Source organism: Poecilia formosa, unplaced genomic scaffold (assembly GCF_000485575.1).
Source record: "Poecilia formosa unplaced genomic scaffold, Poecilia_formosa-5.1.2 Scaffold46, whole genome shotgun sequence".
NCBI lineage: Eukaryota > Metazoa > Chordata > Actinopteri > Cyprinodontiformes > Poeciliidae > Poecilia > Poecilia formosa.
The window spans coordinates 2,377,562-2,395,236 of NW_006799985.1; the positions used below are offsets into that span (position 1 = coordinate 2,377,562).

Sequence of the window (17,675 nt, forward strand, 5' to 3'; positions counted from 1 at the left end):
CTGCAAATACTCGAGAGCCTCCACAAACCTCATTTCAGATCGTCTGAGAGGGATTATGCTTGTAATAAAAAGTTTTTTTTTTTTTCGTATTAGGGAGATTCGGACTCAATTCCGTGAAGCTGTGGTCATTCTGCGCGTCCTTGGCTCGTAGATTAATCCGTGAAAAGCTACACAGTGAGGAAGAGGACGGACAGGAATAATAACTTAGGCCTACTCAGATTACGTTTTTCTGTCCGGTGAAAAACCCTCGAGAGATAAAAGGCAAATAATAAAATTGTTAATTCCACATCTTTGAAAACACAAACAAGAGATTCAAACGTCAGGGGACAAATGCATTTACCACTTGACAGCTAAAAATTTGATGTGAAATTAAAACAACATAAAAGGATTTATTTATTTAGTTTAAAATTTATTTAGTTTAAAATGATTCAGCACATGCTTGTACTGTATGTGTTTTCCTGTTACTTTTGATAATTGTGGCATTTACTTATTAAAACTCCAAATTCAGTTTTTCAACAAAATGGAATATTATATAACTCAATAGAAAAAAATGATTTTTATAATGACCAAAACAGTCATAGAGGAGATGGTTAAGTGTTGCCTCTTGTCCAGCAGAAACTTATTGATCCCCTCCATAAAGAGGGTAAGCCACAAAAAGTCATTATAAAACAAATGCACTTTTTACACAGTGCTGAATCCAAAAATATTGAAGGGAAAAAGTGTCATAAGAAAAAGACGAATAAGAAACAGGGTTAACCACAACCTGGAAAGGATTGTGAAGCAAAGTCCATTCAGGAGTTTTTGGCGAGATTTACACAGTGTGGAGTGCTGCTGGAATCAGGGCTTCCACACACACAACTACTGCACAGTTAAGCTGCTCCCGACACAGAGACGACATCAGAATCATCTCACTTGGCCTAAGGAAAAAGGAGACTGAAGTGTTGTTGATCTAGTCTTTTTCCCCCCTTTACATGCAAGTAAATTTCACATATAATTAGAAAAAATATCCCAGAGTCTGGAAGAAGAGTCAAGAGGATCCGAATCAAAGTTCCTTGAGGTTCAGTGGGGAGTTTCCATTACAAATGATGGATATGGAGGAAGTGCTTCATGCTGGTGTTGGTCTACTGTACTTCATCAAGTCCAGAGTCAGTGCACCCTTCTATCAGGAAATGTGGGAGCACTTCATTCTTGCCTCAGCTGACAAGCTTAATGGAGATGTTCTTTTAAAAATACAGCAGGACTTAGCACTTACCCACACTGATAAAAGCACTGATACTTGGTTTAATGACCGTGGTGGCACAGTAGAAAACCTGCTTGCCCTAAACCCCATATAGAGTATATTGTCAAGAGAGGGACATCAAACCTAACAAGACAAGCTAAATGTTAATAAAACAACCTGGGCTTACACAACACTTCAGGAGAGCCGCAGGCTGATGGCCTTCATGAAACACACGCAGTATAACATGAAAAAGGGCCACAACTAAGTAGTGAATGCATGAACTTTACATCAGTTCTCAGTATGCTGACATATCTGTGATAGAAATCCTTTACTTATTTCTATTATGTCATATTCTTATTTTGGTCCAAGTGTTTTAATAAGCTGCATATCAGTCTCAAAAAATAAACGTCTTGCAAGGAACCCACATAATATGACTTTCAATGTTTATATGGAATTAAGACGCAGACAGAATAATTAATCATATTCTGATTTATTAAGACGTACCTGTGTACATAAAGCCACCTGCGAGAGTATTAAGACGTACCTGTGTACATAAAGCCACCTGCGAGAGATAAAAGGACTCAAACAGCTGGGACCTTGTCGCAACAAACCCTAACAGTGAAGTATGTTCAAGACATCAAACAGATCAAGCAAAGCGATCTGAAGATGAGCAAAGGGGAACAAGCGTATCTGGAGGCAGAAATGATATGAAATGTCCTGCATCTGGACGGATCATAACTTTTACTGCCAGAGTGGTAATGACATGCTGCTAATGGAGAGCCAGAGTGTTCTTTGTCCCCCTCTATAATAATCCTCCGTGATGCATCCATTAGTATGTTGCGATGGCATGTATCAAATATTTAACACCAATTTTGATTAAACAGCAGGCAGTAAAGAAAAGCTGCCTTATGCTGAAGGTAATGGTGCATGTACAATGGGATTACCACCATGGTGATGTACCTTGGGTACAGCAGGGGCTAGTTGATGGCGCTGATGTCCCCGAAGCAATTAGCATGTCCAATATGCATCCTTTTATAGACAGTATAGACCAGATGTGAAAACACTGAACCATTATGGCATATCAGTCGGCTCTGACTGGTGCCTTGTCACATACATACCATGCTTTATATAGACGCATGCCAAACATAGTGTTTCACTTTTAAACATTTTGTTACTTTACTTTTTCTATTTTTAATGCATTTTCAAAAATCTAAAACTTCTTCCCTGTCAATAGCTCATTATTGTCATAATGGGATAATTGTGCGTAATAAGATCTTAACATAGGAAAATGTTGAAAAAGTAAAAACAGTAAAAACACATAGAGAGAGACATAAAGAGAAAAAAAGAGAGAAAGAGAGAGGAAAATGTCTATAAATAAAGCATAAAGAAGATTGTGTATTCAAAATCAAGTCTGATGACAATGAGTGAATAGGCATTTTGCCATTTTTGCTATAATGGGGGAGGGGCTAAGCAGAAGATTTTCTATTTTTCTGACATCTTTTAATCTGAGATGAGACATGAAATCTGTGACAAACTACAGCATTACAGGGAAATAAGTTGTTAAGGTAGAGTATATGCACAGCGAAATCTCCCTAATACACTCCTTCCTCTTGGTAAATTACATTTTTTTTTTTATCTTGGAGAGGGGGGCTTAAAGGGGTGCTTGTGAAAGCGTGTTTGCATAATCCAAAACAGATTTTAGATAATCTGTGAATGAGGCACAAATATGCAAAAAGGAATGAAGGAAAACAAGCTGTGGTAAACATGAATCCTTAAATTGGTTTGACAACTTTAATCTGCGACCATCCCTTGTATGAAATCAGAGGGCGTTTCTAAACCAACATAGAACTTTTCCATCAAAATATCCCATAAATTTATACTAAGTTAAGTATATCCCTTTGCACCTGTGAACATAAGCCTCCCCCCACACACACACATCATCTGTTGGCCTCTTCAGGCACCCCACTGCCCTTCTTATATTGACACACATCATTAGTCTTTTTTGGGCCAAGTTGCAGCTTTGCACCCCTTGCTCTTTTTAGGTCTTCAGACCAGCTAACTGCTACAAATGACAGGTGGTCTGCTAAGTCAGTGTTGTGAACACATGACATGAATAGAGAGAAGATGACTTGATTAACTCTGATTATGGTCATCTATGACTGAGACTGAGATTTACATCTACTCCCACCCTGGCAAACTTCAAACGGAGATGCGACACATTAAATGCTGGAAACCATCATCAGCAAAGGCAGCAAGTCTTTGATTTATCATTAATAACCAGTATTACTGTAGTCTTGTCCTACGACTTCACAATAAGTGATACTTTGAGATGGTCAATAACACAACATCCCCCTCCCCAAAAGAGTGTGGTTTTAACATGATAAACAAAGCATCTTTACAAAACATATGTAAGGATATCTGTAATTAAGTATGAATTAAGTATGGGGTCTAAAATAATTCAATACATACATTTGAACATTTACACTTGGTATTTCTTTGAGCTGCATAAGTGAATACACATTTTCAGTTTTATGGGTTTTTTTTAAATCAAAATGCAAACAGATGGAAAGTGAATAAACTTTACTTTAAAAACAAATCTTAAATATGCAAAAACATGTACAGTAATATGAAGGTCCAATAATACAGAAAAGAGCACAGAAACATATTTGCGCTTTTCCTCTTTGAAGCATGCCCAGGAATGACCTTACACCAATATCACATTGAGTCAGTTGTAGAATATTAAGCTAAAGGTCAGAGGGAGGTTAACTTCTGACAAGGCGGCATCAGGAACATCCATCCTCATGAGCACTTTTCATTTATGCCCCCACTTAATGAGTATGTCCCTGCAATGTAAAAGAATATGAATTATTATGACACTATATCAATGGCCTCTTTGTATAAATAGGAGCCATAATAACAACAACAGCATTACAAACAATAATTTGCCCTCTGGTCTGACAAAAGAGCCAGCATGGAGGTGCCATTTGATGTGTCCCACGCTGGGCAGCTAAGGCTCATAAAACAAAGTCTTTGTACCAATTGCTCAGAGTTCACATGAGGGGGACAATATACACAGTTCATTACATTTTGTCAAAAGGCGCAATGAAATTTGTGTGGGACATTGTTTCTGTGCATGTCTCTCTCCATGGAATTTCTGATTGTCGATGTTGCTACAAGGTCTCTGCTAATGAGTTTTGTCAAAGACAATTACAGACTTGGTGAAATGGACAGAGAGGGGATGAAAAGCTGGCTTTGTGCGCTCTGGGTAGATGTTACACTGCGACCCCTGCTTCTATCTCTAACCTGGGTTTGACCTCTGCTCTGTGTCCAAAAATCCAGGTCTCAGTTCCATCATCAGTGACATGCTTGAGAAGCAAGAGCCACTCCTGCTCCCTTCTTCAGTGCATACGTGTCCTCAACGTGATTCCAGTGCACCGGGTATGGAGCATGGCACAGAGTAACATTAGAGCTGCCGTTTTCCCAGGGCACAGCTTCTTCTGTGGACCTTATTCCCTTTAGCTTGTGCCTGGTGACTGCTCTCATCTGCCAAGAGTGGGAATAAAGACTTTTCACTAAAATCATAGTGAGATCTAAAGGTTTCCATTTCAGCTTATATCAAACTCCATTTGATCACTTTGACTTGTTCAAGTGTTATCACAGTAAGAAGCTTAAAGTTGCTATTCAAAACTTTTTTCACATACTGGCTTATTTCAGCCACACATTTCTATGTAGTTTTGTTGAGATTTTCAAGGTAGTTTAGCACAAAATTGTGCAAGATAAGGAGAAAGTGGAAGAAAACAGATCAATAGTTCTCAAATTATTCTTACTAACAAAAATATGTGGCCTAGAATTCAAGCAATACTCCATGCAGTTACCACTGCAGGTCTCAATCAGATTAACGGTTCTAGAAAGTCACATTTTTACCCTTCCTTCTTTGGTCAGATTGGATGGAAAGCATTTATGAACAGAGCTAGAACTGGATTTGACTAGGCTATTCTAACACACGAACATGCTTTGATGTAGACCATTTTATTGTAGCTATGGGTGTATGCTGCCATCAGTCACCAACCTTTACCAAAGAAATAGTGTATTCATAGGAATGTGTGGGGTTACCTTTCTGCCACACATAACATGAAAGCCCAAAAGATTGAAATCTGGTCTCATTTTGCCAGAGCATCTTCTTCCATGTGTTTGATGTGACTTTTGAGAAACTGCCAGTGAGACTTATTTGGGCTTTCTTTTAGTAATGTGTTTCCTAATGCCACTGTTTCCTAACTTCTGATTTGTGGACTGCAAGTCTAATTCCTGACAGGCTTCCCTACTGCGCTGTGGAACGCTGCAGTTCCTTCAGAGTTATCACGGTTTTCCTGGTTGGTTTTGTTGATTGATGCTGTGGTAATATCTTGGGTGGCTTACAGTCTTACAGTTTTGCCATACTATTTCATTTTCAGAAGATAGATTTAATAGTATTGATTTTGTTAAGTGGTACCACTTAGAGTAGGAGAATGCTGAATGCAAATCTATGCAACACTATTTCTTGTAAAGCAATTTGTAAGAAAAGTGTAATTGTCCATCAAACTGACAGTTGTACACTGTTTTGTGTTGGTCCATCATTGTGAAAAGTTAAAGGGGTATTAATACATTGTCAAAGCTCTTAAATGCCCTTTTGTTGTTTTCTCCATTGTCACTACACTGATAAATATACACATGCACATGCCTTAACCAGATGACATCTGTTATTATTCAACGATTCAAACTGAAAACATGATGTGCAATCATGCCCTTTCATTTATTTGGAAGCAAACGTGTAAAGAATATACAATCAGAAAACAAAAACACTGAGAGTATTTTGCTTCAGTTATTTCTGTTTGTTACGATGATGTTTTTTGCTTACTGACCTTAAGTTAGCGTCACCAACATCAGAATAATCTTCTGTGCCATTTTAATGCCCTTTACTAATCCCCAGAATCTCATTTTTTAATCTCGGGCTTTCCTTCTGTTTTTCTTCGCCTTCACATTGGGCATCTGTTGGCTTTTGGTGCTTGCTCCTGATGCTCTGGTTGGTTCTTAAATAGGGTAAGTTGTGCCATAGGATGACCACACACTGAGTGTAAAGTTTAACACATTCTCTTCATGTATCTAGAGTTTGGGTCTGTCATTAATTTCTCATAAATTCTTATATTCATTGTTTAATAAATAATGACATGGTGGAATTGGTGGTGTGTAGTTTTGTACCCGACAAGTACAATTTAAATAATTTTATAGTGATAAAGCCCAGATAATTTGATCTGACAGTTGGCAGAAAATTATCTTTTTACCCACTGCATCTCGTCACAGGAAATGTAAAAATAATATTAGTTTTCTCTTAAGTCTTCATTAATATCTATGTATATATATACAATTATCTCTGTGTTGTTTGGTTTATCTTTACCCATCTGCTTTGATTATTTTAATGTTTTACTGTGGTTATTCTGTTCAAAATAAAACTAGAAAAAAAAAAATTGGAAAGGAACCCCCACAATTGGACACATAGCTGGCATGGCAGTTTCAAACTACAAAAATCACATGGATCAATGTTTCTACAGATTTGTGGCCTAAGTAACAATGAACAACAGGTGAAATGTGTCACCATCTTCAAATTTCTTGCCGTACACAAAGTACATCTGGGCTACGACACGAACACAACACATCTACTCTGCAAACCCCAACACCACCTTTTCTTCCACAGCCCAAAACGCAATAAACTCAAAGAAGACCTTCTACTAAATCTTCCCACCATATATAATTAAAACCAAATTTGTCATGCCTTTAAGTTGGAGCAGGTGAATTTTCACAACATGTAAAACATGTTCTCATCACTGACATTGAGAAAAATGAGATTGTATTGACATTCAGGTGATTATTTAGAAAATCAACATTTCAATAACTTGGTTTAGTTGTTTAGGTGTTAAAGAAAATCCTTAAACTTGCCTGAAACTCACAAACTCACTCTTTTGTCATGTCGTATGACATGGACACAAATTACATTCAACACCATGTCGTGAACCATTCATTTTATATGGAGCTGTGCAGGTGACAAGCTGCAAAGCCAGTCATTTGGACAGCACACAGAAACTCTGTTGGTGGCAGAATTATCAATTTTCTTCAATTTATATGTCAAACATCCCAAATTCAGCCTGTGCCAGTAACACTGAGGCTCTAACCCAAGTAGACCAACACGTCAAACCAGCAGCTCATCTATCTTGTATTTTCAGCCCCACTCTTAGTTATTTTCCCTTACAGACAGGCAGCACACTGACTAGCAGCTCCTACAGTATAACGAACAGCCTCTTTCACCCGAATACCAAAGTATTTCCCCTCCATATTACTTGCAAAACCATCAAGCAGACTAACAGCATGGCTGTGTAACCATATGGCGTCAACCGAAAAATGTCTCCACTGGATTATAGTTGGATCTTGCTTCTCTGTATGGAGCTTCGGTGACAGATAATACACTGGTTGTGCAAGTCAAATGGTTTCCTGCTAACACAGTCTACACACCTGCATGATGCCTACATCAGCTCAGTTTACTGTTACTCATGGCTCTCGTATATCAAACAGACACACCAAGGAATGCAGAGGCATTTCACGGAATAGCATCCTCGTGATTACAGAATGTATCATTACTGTGATGGTGCTCACCTCAAAACCTATGCGTACCGAGTTCAAATAATTTACAGCGAGCCACTTTAAAATCATGAAAATCAAAAAGCAAAAGATTTACGACAGTGAAAGCAAGCCTATAGTTTATGAACCCAAATTAAAGTTCGGAGTTTGCCACTTGAACCAAATGAAATGCAGAAATTGGCTTTGTTTGTCACCAACAAGCCAAAGTAGCTCTTATCAATCTACAAGAATGCAGAAGCCATAAATTGTGGTGGAATTGGAAGAAAAGGCTAAAAAAAAAAAGTCTTTGGTTGTTACACATCAGCAGTGCAGCAAGGTAGACGGCTGAGGCAATGAATGAGGGGACAGGGAGGAAGTGAGAGAGAGAGACGGTGACACAGAGACCACACATCTTCAAAGTTCTCTCTCTTAAACACTGTGGGGTTGTAAAAAGTGCAGGTCCCATTATTCATGGGTGGGATTTCTCTTTCTCAATCTTACAGCAAGCAGGCAAACAGCCCAAAACCCTCGAGCTGTGTCAAATGATGGAGCGTAATAATTACGCCCCTTTTATTGGCCATCTTATTCCAGCCATGACTGATGCAGCTCCCAGCCCTAAAGTGTTTCCATTTGCACTTTCATGTGGCAAAACCGAGCAGTGAAGAGAAGCCCCGGCTCGCCTGGCTCTCAAAGGTAGGCCTGACAAAATATTTATGACCTGACGTAGAGTCACTTTTAATAGGGGACTCCTGACCTGCTCCAGAGAAGGCTGGCTGTTGCAACATGCTTATCTCCTCTGTAATGAATAAGCCTTCAAAGAGGCTACTGTGCCTGTATGATGTGGTTGACTAAAAATATTAACTGACACATTTCTGTGGAATCACTCTTAATCAAGTAGCCCAAGGAGGCAATTGCATATTCCAGTCAAAATGCAGCAGAAATAAATCAGTGACCTCCCTCTACTGGTCAGAGGGCAAACTACATTAAAGTGAATTACCAGCTCCTCCGCTTTTATGGCCACAGGAAAAAAACTGAGCACACCAAGAATAATTTAGCTAATAATCAGCCCCTTAAAATATTACAGTTATTTTCTTCAGTTAAACAAACTAAAATTCCTGAAATGATTACAAGAAGGCCTAATGTCCCAATGTGAACCCAAATGTCCTTAACAACTTCTACAGAACATGAAATAGCTGGCAGCAGACAAGTCTCATCCATTTTTGAAATGCACTGCAAGCCTCCTGTATCTCAAGGACGTGATGGATGGCAAAGGAAGCCAAGTAGAGATACACTGATAAAAGTACATTATTGGAAATTACTTAAAAGTTTCTACCGTCAAATCCAAGCCAGTCAAAATCCCAATCGCTTTTTTATGAGTTAACTTTCCAACTGTTGTCACCTTCTGAAATCCTGCAGCAGATTTCATGGTTTCTAGTTTGAAACCAAAATTTACAACAGCAATCTGTTCCTCGCTGTGCTTTAACAGCCTATAAGGTGGTATGAGGGGCTGCACATGGTGAAAACAGATAGTTTCCCCCATATTGGAAGTTATGGGGAAAGTGTTACCTAAAAATGAAAGCCATAAATCATTTCCCTCTGTGATTATACCATTAACAGGAGCATGGTTTTGTCGTTTAGGTCATGCTAATAGTTTGAGGTTGCGGCCATGCACGATCGCATTTGTCAGCAGAAGGGAGTCGCTGTGAAAGCTGAGTTTGTCTTGGTGGTCTTGCTTTAGTGCTTCAGCTTTTCTTTGCCTGAAAGCTGCAGAAGTTGTCAGCATCTGCTCTGGATTTTGCTTTTACTATTTTTTGTGTCTCCTCCAACTGGAGTTTCCATATTGGGCCTGGCTGTGGTCTTCCACAGAGAGAGAGAGACCCTGCAACAAACTATAAGAGCATTTTGCACTCAGCATAAAAACAGCGGACGCCGGCAGAGCACATATTAAATTTGTTACTAATTTTGAACTTGGCATGGTGGACTACGAAGCTGGAAGCAGCCGAGTTCAGCCTGACTTTGACCACAACCACAGTGCAAACAAAGCATATGGAACAGCAGTTTTTAGTGTTCTACTGACAGTAAATGTTTAGGAAAGGAACCTTTAAAAATAACCCAGCGTAATAGAATTAGTGAAGGGAGAGCTGCCTGCCAACATGTTTTCCTCCCATTCTGACTTCTACACATCAAAATGATGACTTTAGAAGCAAATCCAGAGCAAAAGAAAAAAAAAAAATTAGGATCCTGTTTTATTATTTTTTCCCCACTTATTCTTATGAGCTGCCTGTGGCAGGGAAAAGTTTGGCATCTTATTTCATCAATTTAACATCACTACCCAGGAGACAGCTTAAGATCTGGATATCAAAATGCATTAACTTAATTCACTGTGTGCATACTTGAGTAGTTTACACCAATTATAAAACAGCTGTGGTAGGATATGTATGTTTGTTGAACAGCAGTGTGTATGAAATACTCACTATTCAATTTTAAAACAGCTTCTTTTGGATTAACATTTTTTTTGAATGTTTACTGCCAGTTGGAAGCAGGGTTTGTCTTAACGCAGTGGTCTGCATGTGGCTGTTTAGAACTCTGAAAGTTTGTGATATTCTCCAGGTTTTTGTTTTCTTCTACTTTTCTTCTTCCCCTTTACAGCTGCGCTCAGAGTGACTCTGTCAAACAGGATGTAGTTGTGAGCCCAGCTGCGTCTGTTCCCCATGGAACTGCAGTGACCTCTAGAGACAGTTTTCTCCACATACAGTGCAGGAGCAGCCCAAGGTGTGTGAGCACAAATTAGCCGAGGTGTGTGTTCTCTATGTTTGTGTGTGTCAACAAAAGCTGAAAGACGACTGGCGTTTGAAAAGGCTGGCTTACCGTTCCGTTAAAAGCAACCCGTGCTCAAGAAGACGCCAAACACTGCACTCTGCCAGATAATGCAGCCAGACACAAACACACACACACACACACACGATCCACAGTGTATGCCGGCGCTCACGTGCACATGCATAGTTAAACAAACTCAAAAAGACAAGACCCAGGGCCACCCTGCAGATCACCCTGATCAGTGTGAGAGCCTCATCTTCTCTGATCTAATATGTTTAGCAAACAGTCATTTATTCTCCCCCAATCAATGACACAGAGAAGCATGTGTTTATGACTCTGCCTTAACTCACTCAGTTCATCTACAGTTCATTGAAGGAGCTCTACCCTCTAGCCTGCTTCAGTCACTGACTAGTTTATCATTTATCTTTCCCTCACAAATTGATGGTGGGAATGTTATTTAATATCATATTTTCAGAACAAATATGCCTGTCTAAATCGGTGAAGTAAAATCTCTTGACATGACTCCGGCAGCGCGGATAGATGCCAAATAGTATTTTATGCTTCCTCTTTGCAAATGGTGTTTTCTTTAGAAGGAGGCAGACAGAGATCTGCAAATTTTCAACGCATTTTGATGTGCAAAACTGCCACACACCAAGAAAGGGAGTCTGTAACCTTCAGCTGCACTATGGAAATGGGGGGCTGCAGCTTAATAAAAATGATTTTACTGCGTCTCCGAACATGCTTAATGATTTGCTGCGGAGCCTTTACACTCTTAAATTCCCAAGGTAGAAAATTATCCAGAATGGAATGTTCTCAAATGTAGGCTTGAATCAATATCAGATGCCTGCTAAGTTTCATTTGAGAGATTACTTGATTTCACATCCTGCTATGGAACACAGAGACTCTAGTATAGAATAGAGAACATTCATACTCAAAAGTGCATGAAAGGTTAAATGAATGTACCTATTATACCACAAATATTAGCACTCTTTGTATATCAACAAGATATGACAAAGCAAGTATACAGTGCTATGCAATGTGATTCACTTTACTTTACTTCATGCCACACTTGAATAGAACTATCTACTATTGTGAATAAACACCTTTTGCTGGAACAACATCTCTAAGTGTAATAGTTACCTGTTCTTTTTTGCAAAACAGTTTAGGCTCAGTCATCTATCTATCTATCTATCTATCTATCTATCTATCTATCTATCTATCTATCTATCTATCTATCTATCTATCTATCTATCTATCTATCTATCTATCATATATATATGTATATTGTTCCATAAAAGCCATATTTGTTAAGTGCACAACTAAACGTCTTGTCATTTGAAGTTAATGGTAAGCATTTTTATTTAGGGGTTTCAGGTTTTAAGAGGCTGAAAAAATGCACTCCGCACTTGTCAGATTTTTATTTGTAAAGCATTTTGAAGGCTATGCTGCGTTTTTCTTCCATTTTGTTTTTTTGATGCACCACTTTGCATTGGTCTACTTAAAATTGAAGTTGTAACATAACAATATTCAAGTGGTATAAATGATTTTTAATGGGCACTGTGGTGAAATAAACAACATGGTTTTGCGTTGATATTATAAGCCATTTAAGGTGTAACAAAAGAGGACAACTCCTCTCAAACAAAAGGAAAAGCTAGCTTGTAGACAGCACATGCTCCAGGTGTCACTGTGACCAAAACTGCATGTGTTCATTTACAGTGCAGGCTGTGCTTCCCATTAGCCGTGTACAGTACAGTGCGGGGCGATGCACAGATGCCCTGAGTGGTGCCATACGGCCGATGGCTCATTAAAACTCAGATGGAAGGCATGAATCAAAGGAGGAGAGGAGAGGAAACAATCAATCTGCCTAATGGGAATCCCCTGTGAGGAGCGTGGGCCAGCCATCCCAATGCAGCTGTAGCAGCTTTTATATGTGACCTCCCAGCTTAAACGGCACACCAAAGTGTCCCCAGCGCCACCGTTGCTGCCTCCCCTACAGAACCCAGGACGCACACCAAAAGACACTAATCCCCACAAAAAGTTATTAGCGCAGGGCCTCCCACAGAGCATGTGGGTGCTACACGATGGCGATGTGGTTTCCCAAACCAAAGACCGGGAGACCTGACATTCTCATTTATCTCCAAACATCCCCTGCACATGTGTCGTCCATATCCTTCCAACCAGGGAATGACACCCAGCTTGATGTGGGGGAGAGAAGTGGGGGTGTGGTAATCAAAGAAGCAACAGGGACTGGATTTATAGCTTGGAAGGGCGCCTGTGCGCTGGGAGGTATGTGCAAATTGTGTGTTTACTGTCAGTGTGTGAGGTTGTGGCTCAAATTAAGACATCATTGTTGTGGTTTAAAGTAACTAGCACTTCTTGGGGTCAAGGTTAGGTTTCACGCTACAGTTTACCTGAACTTTGGCCCTGATAGTCCTCAGGCAGCACTCAGGCGCTTTGATCTGCCGCACTGCATGCTCTTTGCCCACCGACAAATACTTATCTATTCAGCGTGGAGTTGCCAGCAGCCCTTTAAGAATCGAGTTATGCTAAACAGAGGGTGATTTAAACCAGAGGTTGAACTCTGACCCTAGCTTAGAGGATAATGTCCCAGGCAAGGAGAGCAAAGTCCTGTTAGCATCCATGAATCAGGTCCCCACCGACATTATTTCAAAATTGCTTAGTTGCATGAAACTCCCTTTAGTGCTGAACGGACTTTCATAAAATTGATTTTCTGAGTACACCCTTTTAGAAGCTATAAGCTTGAAATATGAACCCTTCATTGCTGAAAGCATTTCATTTTTTTGCCCCTGTGACTAATGATCCAGGGAAGGGGCGCGTTTGAAATTCTTCTCAGAAGCCATTTCCATAATTAAACACTGCTAATTATAGAGCTTTGGCTGACTTTAAACAAACAGGCACATGTGCCGAGCACTCTTGCACGCTTTCACTCTGAAAATTTATGCAAATAGCGCCCATACTGTGTGTTTTCTAAGATGAAACTGACAACATTAGGACACGTTGCTCGTGCTCACAAATATCAGAAAGACACAGAGGGTGATGCTGAGGGGAAGCCAACACGGGATTTTCAGTTTGAAGGAATTACCCAATGCAGGTGTGATGTTCTGCACAATGAGGATCAAAGACTGCACAGCAGCAGTATCAGATGGTGAAATATGCTCCCATGCACGTGTGTATGTGTGTTTGTCCATACATGAATATGCATTCATTCATTAATATGAGTGCCCTGAGATAAAAAAAGAAAAACGTCCCTGCCTTGACTAAAAAGAAAAAAACAAAAACAAAAACAAAAAAACACTTTTCGGCATTGTTGACTTGTGTGCTATGACACTGCTTGTCAATTTATCAACCTGTGACAGCAAGCCACTAGAAGCTATTATTTCAGACAAACGAAAATTATATATGAAGATTAACATCTAGTCATTTGTTTGAGAAAATACGGCTGGAAATAAACAGGGTGCAGAGCTGAGAGCTGTGCTGCCAGTAATTCACATATCAACAGCGGTTAAATTATTAAAAAGATTGGAAATCATAATTGGCCATATATTTTTCCCCATTCTTCTCCACACAAGTGGCTCGCCTGGGGTACTTGACATTCGGTTCTGGTTTGTAATGTAAATGACAGAACCTATTTTCCCCATATCTTAACAGGGGATGGAGTGATTGACTACTGAATATAAGCAAGCTACAGGTGGGGGTCAATTATCATTTGAATAATCGAGCATCTGAGGCTGCCTGGCTTGACTGTGAAGTGTGACACATTTTTATCTTTATGCATTTCAATGAAGTCAGACTAGTACATAAAAGGTTATCACCAAGGAAACATATTTGCCTAGGCACAAGTTAAACAGGAAAGTGAGATCAGCATAGATATTCAATTTAACCAGTCAACCCTGACCTATAAATATTTCAACAAAACCCAATGAGGACCCCTCCCTCTTCTCCAACCCCCTTCTTTCCTGCTTTGATCCAATTCTATTTCAGCAGCGGGAGATACGAGAGATGAGAGGGAGGAAGGACGCACGGGAATGGAGGGGAGGCGTGAGCAAAGAAATTCAGGCAGATTGTAGCTTATCTATTAAGTGAATTGTTTAATGCATCTACCATCTCCCAACCCTTGGGATTAGACCCAAGTGAGAGGAGAAAGAGGGGACAGATTTACACAACAGGGCACTGGTGGCTCCAAAGTTGAAGAAGAGGCGTAGACTAATCTATAGTTGTGAGCTGACAAATCTGGCCTGACACGGTGCTCAGTGGTGGCTAGACTCGAGAGATGGGCATTAATCACAGCGTGTGCTCGGCTGAGAACACAAGCACACTGGGGACGCCTCAAAGTGAGCTGGAGGTTATACAGGCGAAGGGATTAATCAATACAGACCCATAATAACAGCCAACCACAAGCACTTACAGCCCCACCGGTACCAAGGTATGGCAACAGTCACCGGGCCAACTGGCCCCGACACTAACTCAAAGACACATTCAGGCAGAAGCTTGCGCACATGTACTTTTATATTCAACACTGTGAAAGTTATTCTGTAGTCAGAGCTCAATGCAGATACATGAACATTTAGGAGCCTCAGGGACTCAGGAGGCATAAATTCAACATAGTCGTTGTAAAACTTTTGTCAGCAGGAGCTCCTGCTGAAAGTAAAAAGGAAAAGTAACGGTTGGGTTGATGGGAACATGTGCTGCTTGAAAGTCATTTCTATAGACTTATAATGTTACCATTAGAGCGCAAACATAGTGGATCTTTTTTGAGGGTAACTTAAGTAAGAGAGGAGTTATTTTCTTGAGTTATATTCTTGACCTGTGTCTGGAGTCTAAATCTATCTTTGCTATGTTAGGCACCCATACATAGGTTGCCAATTCTTTGATGGGATAATGTGATGATAAAAAGTCCTGCAAAAATGCTAATGTGAAAATTCAAGTGTCAAATAAGGGAGGCAGGTAACTCTACATTATGTCATCTGGCTATTTTAAGGCAACAAAAATCTAATGTGGGGTCTCTCAAGGTTTTGTTCTTGGGCCACTTTTTTAGTTTTGGAGTACCACAGCATCTCTTAACATACAGATGGCATACAACTCTACATTTCAATGTTACTATATGAAAACAATCCCTTACTGAGTAAGATTTATTTTTTTACTGAATCAGTAAGTGGATAAGATAAAATTTCTTCCACCTCAAAGCTGCAGTATGTAGCTTCATATATATATATATATATATATATATATATATATATATATATATAACATATTTGTTAAAACTGTCACCATGTAGTGACACTATAACATGAGACAGATAATCTGTGAAATAAATCAAGCTTATATTCCTCTTCCCTGTGGTCCTACTGCCATTCACAGAAAGACATTCTCGATCAGAAACAGCCAATCAGAGCCAACACTGTTGGCCTGTTAACACCTTAAATCTATTACAATAATAAAGTGTTAAATCAGAACACGGGACATGTAGATTTGACAGTATTTTTCTTCTAATGTTATGTTTTTTTATGCTGTTAAGATATGTCTTGTTCTTTGCAGAGTTCTTGTTAATTTACCTTTTATTCATTTATTGTTCTTGACAGTGTTTTGATTACCTTTATGTCTTTTTTCTTCTTTTTATAAAGCACTGAACCATGTTTTGTATGAAAGATGGAATAAAAATAGGCTGCCCTTGCTTTGTCATGGGGCAACATGACAGCGCATATTATCCGTATTATATACGGCTACTGTGTGGACCACTGACATGATAAGGAAAATATGACCACCCCCTTAGAGCTAAATACTGGGGGGGACTGGGGAATGAGATAACTCTAGTGTGCAATGGGCTTCAAAAACTAGGATAAGCATTCTGTCAATGACCAGTCCTCCCTCTCTGTAGGAGCCTGCCACCCAAAGAGACCTCGATCAGCAACCCACCCACCCCCCACCACCACCCATTTTCTGACAGCAAATCTGTTAGCCTCGCCCCCACACTTCATACAGCAAGTAAAGCAGACAGTGTAGCAGGAGGTGAAAACTCCAGCTATTTGTCAACGTGGCGCCCGTGTCAAAATGTCAGGTCTGGGGACATTCCCCATGCAGCTGGGCTGTTAGCTAAGGAGACAGGCCGTATGGCTGCAGCAGGAGCATGCTGTCACCGGGCAGTCAAACTGCCTGAAACCAACAATCAAGAGACTCTTTCTTCCTCAGTTGCTCTCTTCCATTCATCTTTTACATCTCTCCTCCATATGTTATCTGTGCTCAGTTTCTGTTCATCAATCTTTTCCATTTCTTCTTTTCACTCGTATTCTTTTTCCCCAGCTTCTCTTTTGATTTCATCTCAATCTGGGAGTTCATCCCATTAATCTGTTGGCCAAATTTCAGGGCTATCCTCCTTTATCAGTTTTTTTTTTAACCAAAATAAAAATGAATGTGTTTTTCTATATTCGATCTATATCATCAAAGTCGTCAAAGTGGATCTCACGTGTTTTTTGTACTACTCTTTTGTTGTAAATGTAAAACATAATTGGAAAATCAGTTATAGGAAAAAAAAAAAACAATCTTCATGGTTTTTAGACTTAAGATTTATTGCGTCAGAAAATAATCCTTATGTTTTGAATTCATTGTTTTGATTCTCATTTTGTGGCAAAATGGAGACTGTTCTGTTTTCAATCTCACATTTTCTAGTGATCAATTTAGCGTTATCAAAACAGAAAATATCTCCATATGCGCCATAAGAGCCTCACTGAAATATGCATTCCCCTGCAGACTCACACTCCAAATAGATTAGGAAGTAAAATAACAATAACAGAAAATAAAAATCAAGGCAAACATGAAAAAACAGCATTTGCTGTATTCATGAATGACATATTTATTGCTCTCTCTCTTCTTAAGCTTCTTTGACTTGGCATTTACTCAAAGAGGGTGGAGGATTTACTGTGGAAAAATGGCAAACAGGGTATTAATGGGTCAAGTGCGGCCTACTTGGCTTAATAGC

At 39.6% G+C, this 17,675-nt stretch overlaps 1 long non-coding RNA gene across 1 annotated transcript in view; it reads right to left on the reverse strand.

The window, feature by feature from the left end:
* The window catches only part of LOC103138098 (uncharacterized), a 51,814-nt gene that overhangs the window by 2,180 nt on the left and 31,959 nt on the right, over positions 1-17,675 (reverse strand). The gene's annotated exons all lie outside the window — the stretch shown is intronic.